Consider the following 12,635-nt stretch of genomic DNA (forward strand, 5'->3'; position numbering starts at 1 on the left):
TGTGCTTAGAGTACGACTAAGGTTGCAGAGCATCATTCGATAGTTTGCTTGAGAGAATAACAGGGACTGGCTGCCACCTGCACCCTGAGGTTTTCAATCAGTCTGACCACTGCTACTTAGCTGCCCCCTCATTCACATTAGTTCCTACTACAAATATTATTTAGGGGCAACCATGAGCTGGAGGTTGTTCAGAAGAGATAAAATATATAGGAATGCACATTGTAAATAATAGTGATATCTATTTGAACAGAATTAACTGATTTTTTTTCTGGGCTTTGAGAGTATGGGATGCTCTGTGTGCTTTGGCTACATGCTTTTATTCAAACTTTCTGATTTTGCCCTTTTCACAGCTGAGTAATTTAGAAGAAATGGAGCAGGGAAATCTGACTGTAGAAGAATTTGTTCTCCTGGGATTTCTGGATCTTCCCAAACTGAGAGAATTCCTCTTTGGGGTTTTCTTATTCAGCTACATGATCATCCTGGCAGGAAATGGACTCATAACTATAATAACCACTACGGATCAAACTCTCCACACACCCATGTATTTTTTCCTTAGGAACCTCAACTTCTTGGAAATCTGTTATACAGCTGTAACTCTGCCCAGAATGCTGATGAGTCTCCAGACACAGGATGGAAATTTTCTTTCCTTTTGTGTGCTGCACAGATGTGTTTCCTCCTAATTCTTAGAGTCACAGGGTGCTTTCTCTTGGCTGTGATGGCGTATGATCGTTACGTGGCCATATGTAACCCGCTGTGGTATCCAATTATCATGAGCCACAAGGTGTGTGTCCTGCTGGCAGCTGGTTCCTGGATCAGTGGCATTCTGGTCCAGATAAGGCAGATGGGTCAGATATTCTCCCTGCCCTTCAGGGATTCCAACAAGCTGAACCATTTTTTCTGTGATAACCCACCAGTACTCAAGCTGGTCTGTGGGGACACAACTATGAATCAACTCTCAGTCTATGTTGTGGCCCTGCTCTTTGTAACAGCCCCATTTCTCTTGATACTCGTGTCCTATGTCAAAATCATCTCCACCATCCTGAAGTTACCCTCGGCCACGGGGAGGTGCAAAGGCTTCTCCACCTGTTGTTCTCACCTCATTGTTCTCACCTCGTTCTTTGGATCTGGTATCATCATATACCTACGGCCCAAATCAAGCCACTCCGTGGATATGGGCAAATTTCAGTCTTTGTCCTACACTATTGTAACACCAGTATTTAACCCCATGATAAACAGGGGTCTGAGAAACAGAAAGGTAATTGTTGCCCTGAAAAAATTTCTATTACAAAGATTCATTAGGTAGGTGATCAAATAAACTAGGGAAGCTGTTTTCCTAACAGGTCGTCATGTATTGATACCAAGAAACTCCTATTCCTGGCTACCTCAATCACCCCATGTCTGTATAGATATGCCTTCAATACTCACTCTCTCGTGCCCAGGGTAAACCTATGTCAAAAAATGGAATCTCTGCACTGTCTGCAGACCATTTCACATGTAAAGGGGGTCAGATATCCAGTATGTTGGGACCTTCTTTAATTTCTATTTGCTCAGCAGTAAAATACTCATTCATTTACTAAGGAGAGAAAGAGTAAATAGGTAATAAGCTACATTGAGCCTGACTCAAACTGACTCCTCAGTGTATTTTGCATAAATTTCCTTTTATATTCTTGATTTTTATACAATGATCCAAATAGAATTATTTTATTGACAAGTCTGTTTAGGCAGACAGAATTTATTAAAGAATTTTTTTCAGAAGAAAACCATCTGGGTTCGAATCCACACAAATACCAAGAACCAAGTGACTAATTACAGGAGTTGAACTTTGCAGGTAGAACTAATACTTTTATAGTCTTGTAACAGTAGTGTATATCTGCCATGAGAGTTGCAGTCCCATATCTCAGGCTAGTGATCCAAAGTTAGGGAATGGAGAGAAAAAGGTAAGAAAGGGAATCAGAGTCAGAGAGAAGGAGATAATTGAAATGGTTTTGATGACTATTGAAATCTCTGTTTGAAATCTCTGACCAGAAAGCACTAACACTTCACTCAGAGCTTAGTGTTTTTCTTAGTCTTTTCTAAGTAACCAAGACTCAGATTCAGGTAGGGGAAAGCAGGGTAAGTGATCTGTGTCTCCATGATGGTTGGAAAAAAAAAGAAATCACATACCCTTCCACTGTGTTGCCCCAGAAAAAGGGGTACTTCTGGGTAAAATAGTAATTTAGGTATCCTTACAGAATTAGTTTAAGGCAAAAGGTGTAATCAGAAGCATAGTGAGAGAGGCAAGGAAACCTCCACATTCTCAAATGCAGTTTTGAAGAGCCACCAATCTGGTCCAATAGTAGAAATATCTGCCCAAGTCTAATGTTAACTTACAAATCATACAGTGGTATATAATGAGTGCTTATTGTGTGCAGAGCACTGAACTAAGTACTTGAGAGAGTAAATATAACAGCATTTGTAGACATGCTCCCTGCCAATAAGGAACTTAAGGTCTAAATGATTTAGCCAATGTAATAATAATAGTGGTATTGGTTAAGGGCTATGTGCTAGCCACTGTACTATGTGTTAGGGTGAATACAAGCAAATCAGGTTAGACACAGTCCCTGTCTCACATGGGGCTCTCAGTCTTAATCATGATTTTACAGATGAGATAACTGAGGCCTAGATAAATGAATCCATTTGCCCAAGGTCACACAGTAGACAAGTGGTGGAGCCAGGATTAGAACCCATGAAATTCTGACTCCCAGGCCCGTACTCTATCTACTTCACCATGCTGATCCCAGTGAATACTGTCATTTAAGATCATTATCATCATCCTCATCATCAACACTTAAAACAACTACACTGATTTAGGTATGGCGTCACTAGGGAAGATTTCATGGAATTGTATCAGGCAACCTCTGAGGATACTAACTATGGGATTTATTTACTATACAGCAAAGCATAAACCAGCACTTAAGGCAGACCAAATTATCATTGTCATTATAATCATCATCAGTGGCAATTATTGAACACTGACTATGTGCAGAGCACTGTAATAAACAAATAGGAAAGTACAATACTACAGAGTTGATAGAGGCATTGCCTGCCCACAAAGAGCTTACAGTCTGTCGATGTCTGTCTCCCTCCATCTAGACTGTGAGCCCGTTGTGGTCAGGGATTGTCTCTCTTTATTATTGTATTGTACTTTCCAAGTGCTTAATGCTGTGCTCTGCACACTTTAAGTGCTCAATAAATATGACTGAATGAATAAATACAGGCTAGAGGGAGAGACAATAATAATACTTTTGGTATTTGTTAAGTACTTAAAACCACTGTTTTAAGTCCTGGGGTAGATACAAGGTAATTAGGTTGTCCCACGTGGGGCTCATAGTCTTCACCCCCATTTTACAGATGAGGTAACTGAGGCACAGAGAAGTTAAGTGACTGGCACAAAGTCACAGAGTAGCCAAGTGGTGATGCTGGGATTAGAACCCATGACCATTGACTCCCAAGCCCGGGCTCTTTCCACTGAGCCACACTGCTTGTCTAAAGCTAGAAATTTACATGAATCTTACACTAATCCACTGCTTCTCTAAAGCTAGACATTTACATGAATCATACACTAATCCCAGACTTGGTATCTACTGAGTCACATTTAACACCAATCAATGGTATTTATTGAGCACCTACTGTGTACAGAGCACTGTGATAAGTGCTTGGGGGGAAACAGTAAAACAAAATTAGCAGACAAGTTCCCTGTCCATGTTCCTGGGTATATGCAGGTGAATACTGATATATTTATACTGTGTATAAATATCAAATATTCCAGAGTGGCTTGCATAAATCCTGGGGAATATGGAGTGAATGAGTGATCCAGCGGTATGGAAACAGTTCCAATGAACGAAGATGCTTTACAGAATATGTAAGTTACATGACTTTTATTAATGAACTTAATGACAACAGAAATCTTCACTCACAATTAGAAGTATATGAAATAAAGTAAGGGGTAATAATAAAGTGTTAAGAATATATTTGTTTTCATTGACCCTCCATTCAATTATTTTTATCCTGAGTACCAGTTATGGAGTGCTTGTTTTTACAGACAAAATACTCTGAAGATATTTTGATGGGAAATAGCATTCCAAAGTGATGGGATTAATTATCATGGGATTTTCCAGCATGTGCAAACTTCAGGGGCTTCTCATTGGGTTATTCCTGGTCATTTCATGATTATTACTATGGGAAATGCCTTTGCAGTTGTAATAACTAAATCCGATGAAACACTCCCTCCCCATACCCAACTCCTTCTTCCATGGGAATCTGTCCTTTCTGGAAATCTGTTATCGACAGTTACTCTTCCCAGAATGCTGCTGAACCTCTAGACAGAGGACAGAACAATTTCTTTCCCTGTTTGAGCTACTCTGCTGTTTACATTTGTTTTTCTTGGTGTTACAGAATATGTCTTCCTGTGAATGATGTTATATGATTTTTTATGGTATTTGTTAAGCACCTACTATGTTTCAGGCACTCTACTAAGCTTAATGGTAGATACGAGAGATACAAAATCAGGTTAGACACAATCCAAGTCGAAAACAGGGCTATCAGTCTTAACCTCCATTTTACAGATGAGGAAACTGAAGCACAGAGAAATGAAGTGACCTGCCCTAGGTCACACAGCACACAAATGGCAGAGCTGGGATTAGAACCCAGGTCCTTCATACTCCCAAGCCTACACTCTGTCCTCTTGGCCATGGAACTTCTCTTCCCCACAGCACCTGTATATATGTATATATGTTTGTACATATTTATTACTTTATTTATTTATTTATTTATTTTACTTGTACATATCTATTCTATTTATTTTATTTTGTTAGTATGTTTGGTTTTGTTCTCTGTCTCCCCCTTTTAGACTGTGAACCCACTGCTGGGTAGGGACTGTCTCTATATGTTGCCAACTTGTACTTCTCAAGCGCTTAGTACAGTGCTCTGCACACAGTAAGTGCTCAATAAATACGATTGATGATGATGATGATGATGTACATATGTTTGTACGTATTTATTACTCTATTTTATTTGTACATATTTATTCTATTCATTTTATTTTGTTAATATGTTTGGTTTTGTTCTCTGTCTCCCCCTTTTAGACTGTGAGCCCACTGTTGGGTAGGGACCGTCTCGATATGTTGCCAACTTGTAGTTCCCAAGCGCTTAGTACAGTGCTCTGCACACAGTAAGCGCTCAATAAATACGATTGAATGAATGTTATGTGGCCATATGTAACCCATTGAGTTATCCCCTTATCATGAGCTACAAACTGTGTGTCCAGCTCGTAGCTGTTATGTGGAAGTTACCTTCCAGTTTATATAGGACAAATATATTGAGTCTTCACACAAACCTTTCTGATTTGAATAAAAGTAACCATTTTTTCTGTGACTTGCATCCGTTTCGGAAACTGGTATTGGTATTTGGTAAGTGCTTACTATGTGCCAGGCACTGTATGAAGCACTGAGATGGATGCAAACCTACGGGGTTGGACACAGTCCCTGTCCCACGTGAGGCTCACAGTCTCAATTGCCAATTTACAGATGAGGTAACTGAGGCCTAGAGAAGTTAAGTGACTTGCCCAAGGTCACACAGCAGGCAAGTGGTGGAGCTGGGCTTAATAATAATGATAATAATAATAATGGTAATTGTTAAGCACTTACTATGTGTCAAGTACTGGGGTAGCTACAAGGTAATCAGGTTGTCCCACGTGGGGCTCACAGTCTTAATCCTCATTTTACAGATGAGGTAACTGAGGCACAGAGAAGTTAAGTGACTTGCCCAAAGTCACACAGCTGATAGGTGATAGGGCCCGGTTTACAAACCAACAACATCTGACTCCCGAGCCCATGTTCTTATCTCTAAGCCAAACTGCTCCTCTAGAAACCTTCCTCAATAAGCTTCTGACATATAATGTGACCATGTTGATCGTGACGGTTCCTTTCCTGTTGATACTCATGTTCTCCATCAAAATCATCTCCTTTTCCAGAAACTGTCCTTAGGCTATGGGAAAGCACAAAGCCTGCTCTATCTGCTCTTCCCACCTCATTGCCATCACCTTGTTCTTTGGATCTGCTATCCTCATGTATTCTCTGGCCAAGTCAAACAACTCAAGAGATGTGGACAAACTGCTGTCGCTCTATTCTTATGTTCAACCCACTGAAACCCAGCCTGAAAAAACAGGAGGTGAACACAGCACTTAAGAAATCATGTGAGACTTGATTAGCTGTCCAGGCTCTGTCCTTACATGTGTTACTTTCCCCAAATCCCTCTTGAATTTCATTCTCTTTTTCATGGAAAACTTTCTAAAGTGTCAAGTTTACCTTCAATTATATTTTAATCTATCAAATGATAACCCCACCCAAAAGAAGATAGGCACAACCAGGACCAACAAATTTAATTGAGAAGCAGCGTGCTTAGTGGATAGACAATGGCATTGGGAGTCAGAAGGACCTGGGTTCTAATTGCAGCTCCACCACTTGTCTGCTGTGTGACCTTGAGAAAGTCACTTCACTTCTCTGTGTCCCAGTTACCTCACCTGTAAAGTGGGGATTAAGACTCTGAGCTCCATGTGGGAAATGGATCTGAGCTGCATGTGGGAAATGGATTGGGTCCAACCTGATTAGCTTGTATCTCCCCACCGCTTAGTACAGTGTCCAGCTCATAATTAGTGCTTGATAAATACCACTGAAAAAGAAAAATGTCTGATGAAAGGAATTGAATAAGCAGTAGATCTCTAGGTGTTACTGTTCAAGGAGCTTGATTTTTTTTCTTTTGGAACGAGAGTAATTTGAGCTATGTTGGGTACACACAATTATTTGATGTCACCATTTAGGGCACTGTTTCAAAATTAGTCCCTTTGTATGTGTGTGTGCGTGTATATATATATATATATATATATATATATATACATATATATACACAAACCTCAACCCTCTAATGCTAACCTTCATACTGTTCCTCGATTTCATCTATCTTGCTTTCGACCACTCGACCATGTCCTACCTTTGGCCTGGAATGCCTTCCCTCCTCATATCCAACAGACAATTTCTCTCCCCACTTCCAAGGCCTTATTGAAGGCATGTCTACTCCAAGAGGCCTTCCTTGACTAAGCCCTCCTTTCCCCTTCTCCCACTCCCTTCTGCATCACTCTAATTTGCTCCCCTTATTCACCCATCAATTCAGTCCTAAAGAACTTATGCACATATCTGTAATTCATTTATTTATATTAATGTCTGTCTCCCCCTCTAGACAGTAAGCTTGCTATTGCCAGGAAATATGTCTGTTTATTGATATACTGTATTCTCCCAAGTATTTATTGCAGTGGTCTGCACTCGGTAAGTGCTCAATAAATGTGATTGACTGATTGGATTTTAAGACATGTCCAACATCTGTTTAAATACAAATGAGGGAGTATTCCTCACAAAACCAGTGTAGTGGTCCTAGAAGCAGAAGCCAATTTGGAGCAGAGGAATTTGTCTGTAGGATGAAAAAGCAACCCAACCTTCAACTCCCAGGAATGCCTCTAGCATTCCTTTGTGATCCCCTGTCCCTAATTTTTTTTTAAAAAAATAGAACAGTAATAATAATAATAATAATAATGGCATTTATTAAGTGCTTGCTACATGCAAAGCACTGTTCTAAGAGCTAGGGAGGTTACAAGGTTTTCAGGTTGTCCCATGGGGGGCTCACAGTCTTAATTCCCATTTTACAGATGAGGTACCTGAGGCACAGAGAAATTAAATGACTTGCCCAAAGTCACACAGCTGACAATTGGCAGAACTGGGATTTGAACCCATGACCTCTGACTCCAAAGCCCGTGCTCTTTCCACTGAGCCATGCTGCTATGATTCTGTGATGCCTCAAAACTTTGGTCTCAAGTTATACACACACAATAAGCCCTCAATGAATACCATTAACTGATTGAGAAAATGCCAAATTTTATGTACTGATGCCTTGGCATCTCATATCTTGCTAGCCTTCTACCTTCTGAGTTTGGACTGCTGTTGTCCATTTTAATTCTCAAAATGAGGAATGGGCTTGTAACACTCTGGCATGGTCTTTCCAAGAGCCCAGGCTATCCTATGCACACAGTAAGCCCTCGGCAAATAATAAAGATGAGAATGTGCCAGGTAAAGGTGACTAAGCTTTGACTTTATATTTCAATAAAAAAGTCACATTCACAAATCAGAGCCTTTGAGATCCTGGGAAACTATTGTTTTACCTAGAATCTCTTCAGGGCACATTTCACCTCTTGATACCTCAGACTATAGATCAGAGGATTTAGCATGGGAGCGAAGACTGAATAGGAGAGAGAAAGCAGCTTCTTGGTCTTGGGAATGTAGGAAGATTTGACTCGGAAATAAGTTGAACTTGTAGCTCCGAAGAACAGCGAGACTACAATGACGTTGGATGAGCAGGTGGAGAAGGCTTGGTGAAAACCCTCAGTGGAGGACATCTTCAGGATGTTGACGAGGATGCAGATGTAAGATGCAGTTATCACTACAAAGGGGAGCATCAGGACGATAACAGTTGCGGTTACACCATATAACTCAAATGCAAAGGTGTCTGTACGTACACACCAGCTCTAAGAGAGGAGGGCCATCACAGAAGAAATGGTTAATTATATTATGCCCACAGAAGTGCAATGTAAACATCATTGTAATCTGTACTGTTGCCACAGGAATCCCGGTTAGCCAGGAAGCCAGGACCAGCTGCAGACAGAACCTCTGGTTCATAGTGAGTAAATAGTGGAGCGGATCACAGATGGCGACCTGTCTGTCATATGCCATTGTTGTCAGGATCCAACACTCCGAAGGCCCGAAAAAGAAAAGGAAATACATCTGGGCTGCACAGCCACCAAAGGAAATACTGTTATACTTGGACAGGAAATTGGTGAGCATTTTGGGGATGACAACAGTGGTATAGCCAATATCTTTAACAGGAACAGACTCCTAAGGAAAAAGCCCAAGAGGGTTTGAAGGGCAGGGTCCACAGTGGAGACCAGCACTAAGAGGGAGTTTCCAGTCATGGCTATTAGGTATATCGCAAGGAAAATCACAAACAGGATGACCTGAAATTCATGGAGACTGGAGAAACCCAAAAGAATGAATTAAGAATGTAACTGATTGCCTTCTTTTATCTGAGGTAAAAAAATAGTGGCAATCTCCTTTTATAAGTGGTTTATAAGGACAAGGGAGAAGGAGAGGTATATAAAGGGAAGGGAGAGATCCAGGATTAGAAGCCAAATCTGCCATTTGCTAGCCGGGTGTCCTTTCTACACTATTTGATAAGATGGTGAACGCTTTATTGAGAAATTTACCTGCCTCTTGAAGGAGGACTGTTCTTTTCTGGTTGATTTGAAAGGCTGATGTTTTGGGTGATAAGGCCTCTTTGAAGTTTTGGGGTGACCCCTGAGAGGTTGTCCCTAGGTCATTGCTTAGAGCAAAGGAAGCAATGGAATAGCTCATTATCCTTTTGCTTAATCTTTCTTTATAGAAATATGGACAGCTTTGAAGGATGTCATGTCCATGAGATGCTTGTATTTTTTACACTTAAAAGATACTGTGAAATCATTTAATTTTAAACTGTGCACATTGAGGATAAGGTGTAAAATGTGTTTGCCTGAGTTTGTCGGGATTTTGATATTTCCAAAGCCTTGCCTCCAAATTCTGCTTATGTAAAAGGAAAATATCATCTCAATTTTGTCTCAATTTAGGCTAGGTAGAATTCTTGGAATTCTTCATTGTATTCACATTAGAAATATCCTATAGATTATGAAACTGAATCCTTGATGGGTTTTTTATATTATATTCATCTCTGTCTTCAAAGGTTTGGAGACTGGGTAAAAAAAACTGCTCAGACTTTGTTATGCACTAAGGAAGATTGATTTCTGATCATTATATTTAATATTAGCTATTCATTAAGTACTGAAAGTTTCTTCATTTGATTAAGGACATAGAATTTCCTGTAGATTGTACAATCCTTGTTGGCAGGATTTTGTCTTTCAATTTTGTTGAGTTGTACTTTAGTGTTTAGTACAGTGCTCTGCACACAGTACTTGATCGGTTAAAACAACTGATTGATTTTGATATTCAGTTTTTCAAAGAAAAGCAGATATAGAAATCAACAGTAACATAAATCTACAGAAATCAGATTACAATGGCTGCAAGAGTGAGCTCTGTATCTAAACATTAATCATCACAAAGGTTTCAGTGTGCTCTCCTAACAAACAGTGTTGGTTCTCAAGGCAAAACAGCAAGCAAGCATGAGAAGCAGTATGGTGTAGTGGATAGAGAATCGGCCTGGGAGTCAGAAGGTCATGGGTTCCAATTCTTACTCCACCACTTGTCTGCTGAGTGACCTTGGGCAAGTCATTTCACTTCTCTGGGCCTTAGGTACCTCATCTGTAAAAAATTGGAATTAAGAGTGTGAGCCCAATGTGGAACAGGGACTGTGCCCAAGCTTGCATCTACCCCAATGCTTAGAACAGTGCTTGGCACGTTGTAAGTGCTTAACAAGTACCATTATCATCATTACCATTATGATTATTGTTATTATTATTATTATTATATTATACCTACAGTGGAAAAAAGTTAAACAATGCCCCACAACCAGCCCTGAAATCGGTGGTTTTTGTTCAACCCGAACCAAAGAAAATTCTCCTCCTTAGACCAGGGAAAATAATTCCTTCTTTATTCTCTTTTAGAGTCTCACAAATCCCAACCATAAGATTGAATTCTGAGAAATGAAGATGGTTTTATATCTAAAAATGGATTGCTGTGATCACAATTATGCTATTTGTAATCTTTAATGTCAACATCAATCAGTTGCGTCGATCAAAATTGAATAAACTCAAACACAGAAGGCGCTTCTCCCATAGTACTTTCAGGTTTAATCAAAGAAATGAAATATTTTCTACTCTAAGTTGATTAGTGGCATAGGTAATTCAAAGTAATTGACAATACAAAACTGAGGGGATTCCACCCAGAAATAGAGAATGGGGAGTTTACTGCTTCAGATTTGTGAGGTTGCAGCATGGGGTTGAAGTTGAAGGGAATGTACATGTTGCAGTTGATGATAATTTAAAAACCTGCAACACCCAATCCATCTGGAATAATTGAGCATTCACTTGATATTGTGCCCTCTATTAAAATTATTTGGTTATAGAGTTACTTTCTGATTTTTAAAATGGTATTTATTAAGCACTTCCTGTTTGCCAGGTACTGTACTAAGTGCTGGGGAAAAACAACACAGTCAGGTTGGACGAAATCTAAGCTTGCTGCCCTGGCAATGTCACTCATTTTCCACACAGATATTTACCTGGTCACCAGCAAAATCTCTTTTCAATCTCCAGAACAAGTAGCTTGTGTCTTCTTTCTTAAATTCATAATCTCTCTGAATCTTGGTCTCTATTCTCACTTTGGTGCCCTTCCCTTTAGGACTACTTTTTAATATTTTGCTAACTGACCAATTGTCAGTGTTAGGTTCCATTATGCATAACTTGCTTTTGGATATTTCACTTTTTTAGTAAATAGTTTTAATTTGAGTGGATGTTAAATATCAATTAAAATCTTTTTAGCCTGGAATACCAGGCTTAAGGGCTACCTTGTGACTCATGGATTTTTTTTAGTGAATCCTTAGTAATTCCACCTCCGAGAATCCTCAAACTGGCATGATCACCTAATATCTCCCAGGACAGAGACCATCCAATGATGATTAGTTCTCTCCAATGAGAAGCCAAAACCTGGTGCAGTCCAACAACCATCATCAAGGACAGAGACCAACTGAAATCTTTCCTCCGAGCAGCCACATTTCAATCTACTATTTCATAACCTCACCCAAAGCATGATAGGCACAACTGGGTCTAATAAACTGATCTGAAAAGCAACGTGGCCTAGTTGATAGCCCATGGGCCTGGAAGTCAGAAGGATCTGGGTTCTAAAACCAGTTCAAATTTTTTGCAGTGTGGCCTTGGGCAAGTCACTTTCACTTCTCTGTCCCTCAGTTACCACATCTGAAAAATAACATTTAAGAGTGCTAGTCCCATTTGGAACATGAACTGTGGCCAATTTGAAAAGTTTGTATGTACCTCAGTGCTAATTATGGTGCCTAGCATATGATAAATACTTACCAAATACCACTTAAAAAATGACTGATAAAAGGAACTGAATAATCAGTTAATCTCTAGGTGTTACTATTCAAAGGGATTGATTTTTTTTTCTTTTGGAATGAAACAAGTACTTGCTTTGAGCTTTGCTGAGTGCCGAAAATGATTAGATGTCATTTCACTTATGGTTTAGCTTCAAAAATCAGCCCCAGTAATTGGATTTCAAGACATGCCAGCATGTGTTTAAATGCAAACAAGGGAGTATTCCCCAAAAGAGTGGTGTAGTTATCCTAATAGCAGGAGTGGATCAACACCAGAGGAACTTTTCCGATGGATGAATAATCAACCCAACCTTCAACTCCCAGAAACTCCTAAAGCATACTTTTCTGATCCTTTGTCCATACTTTCAAAATAAATCCATATAATATTAAGACATATCATTAACTCTTTAATGATATAAAACTTTGGCACAACTTAAGCCCCAATAAATACCATTAATTGATAG

General features: G+C 39.6%; 1 pseudogene; it reads left to right on the forward strand.

Moving 5' to 3' along the window:
- The first annotated feature begins 368 nt into the window (after positions 1-368).
- LOC119922725 lies at positions 369-6,023 on the forward strand (annotated as a pseudogene).
- Positions 6,024-12,635: the final 6,612 nt, after the last annotated feature.

The sequence above is a fragment of the Tachyglossus aculeatus genome, unplaced genomic scaffold (genome assembly GCF_015852505.1).
Source record: "Tachyglossus aculeatus isolate mTacAcu1 unplaced genomic scaffold, mTacAcu1.pri scaffold_122_arrow_ctg1, whole genome shotgun sequence".
Classification (NCBI taxonomy): Eukaryota; Metazoa; Chordata; class Mammalia; order Monotremata; family Tachyglossidae; genus Tachyglossus; species Tachyglossus aculeatus.